Here is a 4,912-nt window from a genome sequence, read left to right on the forward strand (position 1 = left end):
ATTATTACATACCAACATCTTGGAATTCCTTAATCAAGGAATAAAGGGATCCGTAGATCTTTAAGGACCAATGACCCATTTCGCGCACTAAGTGCAGCTTTTGTGTCATCCAGGACAGCTTCGTCTAGAAGTGACGATGAGTTTAATTCAATTGTTGGTCGAATGACTACCATCTCAGATAAGTCGCCAGCCTTTAAGGCTCGGCCGCACTCATCAATAGACGTTTCGTCTAGCTCTAAAAGAGCATGTAACGAAGGGATTGCCGCAACGGTAGCTTCCCCCTCAATGTTGCCGGTTACACCATTTACAAGCGTATGTACTTGCTCACTCTTATCACTTTGTGAGGGTATACGCGCTTCGTGTCCATCCTGTCTTGGAGTGGAGACAATACGCCTCTTAGAGGCCGGGACATTCACGTCCCCGTTTTTTCCAGCCTGTATCGGTTATATACAAGACATGGTGTCTAATTTGACATCCGACAAGGACTTAGGTAACTCAACTTCCTTATCCAGCGAAAGTTCACGTGTCGCTTTACGTGCATTAGAAGGGTTTGACCCAAAATGCCCTGGCAGACTGCCAATAGTGTCATTAGTGACACTCAGTATGGTGCCCCTCTGCCGACCCCCTCTGCCGACCATACTCGGTGGACTTAGACGTGCCACTCCACGTATTCCATGGGTATTGCACCCTTGAGGTCTTTGCGAACCGCCAACAGTGTCAACTACTGACAATCAGTATGATGCCACCTCGACCGATCATACTCGGGGGACTTAGACGTGCCACTCCACGTATCTCAGGGATATTACACATTTGATGATTTGGCCTTAGGCCAACAATGCTTTCAGCATTTAGTGAATCGTTATTATAACGAGTGTCACTCGACGGGTTCCACTTCCTTCTTCAGAGTCGCGCTCAGAATTAATGTTTTTGATATTGGAGTTTATTTACTCAGACATTTCAATGTCAAAAAAAGTGGCAGACTCAGTCAATGATTCGCGCCAATAGCGCTTTTGTTGTCTAGCAAAGGTGGGTTCATGACTCTACAAAACTTTGCTAAAAATATTGCGCCTAAGGTCTTAGACTCCAATCGATTCATGGCTCATGGTGTTCAAGCCAGGCGATACCAAGAATGAGACCATATCTCGAAATAAAATCAAGGTCGAGACAGCGTTCCATCTTGTCAAATTCCAGTAACTTTACACCTAAGTTTTATGAAAATTTGGGAACAGTGACACGAGTCCCAGTCGCTAAGCGAAAAGTGATTGTATCACCTTCATGCGCTCTTAGCGCCTCAACGTATTGTTGACTTCCTTCAAGGGAAAGGCGTCGAGGATAATGTTTTAGACGCTCCTGAGTCAATTAAAATTGACCACGGCTTATCAAAGCCCTTTACAGTCGCTTGAGCGACTAGCAAGCCAGGCTTGTACTCTCGCCCCGTGCCATTGAGCACCGAACTAATTGGGGCTAGGTTCTGTTTATTCTCACCTCCTAGATGCTCAACAGAGCCTAGGTCTTCCCCAGTAGGGCGCCCCGCACCTACTGGGTATCGACATTTTCCGCACCGTACTGGATCTCTGGCATAGGTCGGAAGGTTGGCGCTCTTTCGAGCTTTACGCAAATTTCGTAGGGTGTAGGCCGGACGTAAATGTTTCGTGCTTCCGCACATATAACATCTACGGATGGTCTTATGCTGTTCCACAGCGTAAAGAGCCTCGACTCCTTCCTCAACGACGCTTAAATCCATGGGTTCCGCTCTATTAGAACGTACCCTTGTGAAAGCTTTTCGGCAAACAGGCGTGCTAATGCGAGCCGACTCAAAGTCGAAATCGGCGCGTAGCGCTATTGCAACTGCCTCTTCGAAAGTAGCAGGATAAGATCGGAATAATTCCGTCCGGGCAACGCCCTCATTGAGACTCCCCATAAAGATGGTCACTACAATTGCTTCTTGCACCGGGTCTTGATGAATCGAAGCAATGAGAGTTCTCAACTCCTGGACAAAGTCCCCTAGGGTTCTTTTACCCTGTCGAGTCGCTTGGAGCCGTGCCCGCATGCGAAAAGCCTGATCAGGCGGTGCAAACATGCTCGTCATTTGCTGTTTCAGCGAATTCCGCGAGGGAAAAGCGTCGTTTATGGACGTGCTGCATGACAGTGCCCACTCCATGGCTCTACCTCCAAGTTTGGAAATGGCCATAGCCACCTTTTGCTGTTCTGTTAAGATCAAGGCGGAATCAATGGACATTTCCATCTGCTTAATCCAAAAAGGGAGATTTTCTACCTCTTTTTCCTCAAATGTCTTCACGTTTACAGTTAGAGGGCGAGCCCTCGGCTCTGAGTCAGGTACAGAAATGTACCGGGTTGGCATAGATGCCGCTAAGAAGTCCTATACCTGTCCGATCTGGGAGGCATCGTACCGCATGAACGCTTTAAGCCTTGCATGCAGAACTTCTGGTCCCTGGTAAATAATAAATTTTGCTTCTTGCACCGGGTCTTGATGAATCGATGCAATAAGAGTTCTCAACTCCTGGACAAAGTCCCCTAGGGTTCTTTTACCCTGTCGAGTCGCTTGGAGCCGTGCCCGCATGCGAAAAGCCTGATCTAGCGGTGCAAACATGCTCGTCATTTGCTGTTTCAGCGAATTCCACGAGGGAAAAGCGTCGTTTATGGACGTGCTGCATGATAGTGCCCACTCCATGGCTCGACCTCCAAGTTTAAAAATGGCCATAGCCACCTTTTGTTGTTCTGTTAAGATCAAGGCAGAATCAATGGACATTCCATCTGCTTAATCCAAAAAGGGAGATTTTCTACCTCTTTTCCTCAAATGTCTTCACGTTTACAGTTAGAGGGCGAGCCCTCGGCTCTGGGTCAGGTACAGAAATGTACCGGGTTGGCATAGATGCCGCTAAGAAGTCCTATACCTGACCGATCTGGGAGGCATCGTACCGCATGAACGCTTCAAGCCTTGCATGCAGGACTTCTGGTCCCTGGGAGATAATAAATTCCACGTGCTCAAGCCCGAATAAGGTTTTGAGCTTGTCATAAGCGACGCGTTGCGCTTCTGACACTTCTGGAATATCTTCCATTTTCGTAAGGGTTTAGTCTTGCAAAGTCTCAGGCGTAGATTGACTACGAGTGCTACCAGGTGTAGCGGAGCTACCTCCCTCCTAAAGTCAGAGGAAGACTTTCAGACTCAGAGAGTCACTTAATTCTATTGAACTAATGGGTTTCACAACTCAGGAAGTCGTACAAGCTATAAATGCTTAAGAAATCCTAGTTCAAGGGATTCAGGGGTTCGTAGAACCAAGTGGCAACTAGTGCTCAAGAGTATATACCTTAGAAAGGCTTCTATCTCTTACAGATCAATGCGCAAGCCTTAGGAAGGCACTTGACGCTTTAAGATCAGAAGGGGAACTTCACTTTATCTAATTACCTAAATAAAAAAATCCTACCCTAGCTTACTAGAAATAGATTTTGGCCGCCAGATTAATATCTGGCGGCGACCGCATTTGTTACCCATTATAAATGGGATTCAAGTAACTAACTATTCTAAAACTAGATAAAAGGGTATTTTACCCATAAAGTAAATGTACCACAACAACGTTTCTCCAACCGATGTGTGCCCCATTACAGTATATGCTGTAGATAATATGGGTTTTACCCTTCTAAAGGTTGTTATAATACCAGTTTAACCAATCATATAGGTAAGCTGATTACTACCGTCGTGTTGATTGGTTCCCAAACCATCAATAATGCAACCTCCCTGATTCTATCGTTCTATTACCAGCTACATCTGACTTCTAAGAGCGTCAACTAACCTCCCTTCTCTAAAAAGCCAACATGGAAGGCTTCATTCGACTTTCAGTGTAGCGGTTTGACTCTGTTGACGACGCCCGTGACGCGCCAGATGAAATCACACTACCGGATGTCACAACCAACCGCAAGGAAAGTGAGGTTAAAGCAGTGAGCTTACAGCGCTATGGTTACGGCCGCCGAACTCGTTCGGCAGTAGATGCAGGCCTAGCACCTCCTCGTCAGCGCATGGGCTCCAGCCGTGCCACTGACTGCTAATTCTCGGCCGCAATCCTGTCGTCAAGCAGCGCAAGCACAAGCACAAGCAGCGCCTGACGCACCTCTAGCAGCGCCACAGATCGAAGATATCGAGCCGTTCGATCCTGTACTTGATTCTGAGCATCCTGCTCCTGACATGCATTTGTTGGTGTAGATGTAGATGTAGATTGTAACGGGCTAAAGTTGCCCTTATGTTACACAGTCCCCGTTAAGTATACTTAATGTACTTAAGGGGATCGTCAATTACTAAATAATCGTAATTAGACCCAACACTCGGGTGAGGTGCACATTTGTGACCAACCCTTGTGGATGTGATGCACATGGGTGCATTCACATTAGGAGGGATGACGCCCAGCGTCATCCATGATGACGGCTAGCGTCATCCGTTACGCGAGGTATCTATAAAGATACGCTCGCAATACATATTAAATGTTATCTATAGAGATAACATTTTAATTGGTAAAAATAGGTATTTGTATTTGATTCTATTGAATATGAATCAGTCTGAAAACAACTTCCTACTTGGTAAGTGCGCACAAGGAGACAGATTACCGCTCCCGTGACGACACTTAACCAGAGTACTTAGTGTGTTGGGTGAGGTCGCTTGCGCGCCCACCACAACTACCTCACTGCACGCAAGAGAAGCAGGTTTAACCGCTTCCTCGCTGTGCTAGGGTGTGTGTCTAAGTAGAGCGTGGCCGCATTACGACGTGCCCGCCTACACTTGGTAGCACTTGAAATCCTTCCCACGACCCGCATCTCTGCGTGTGTACGTGAGGATGAGCCTCAATATTGATTGGGCTCATTTTCCCCACCTCTCCGAACATCATCGGGAGGTGGCAGGGCT

This window comes from Bremia lactucae, linkage group LG19 (assembly GCF_004359215.1).
Source record: "Bremia lactucae strain SF5 linkage group LG19, whole genome shotgun sequence".
Classification (NCBI taxonomy): Eukaryota; Oomycota; class Peronosporomycetes; order Peronosporales; family Peronosporaceae; genus Bremia; species Bremia lactucae.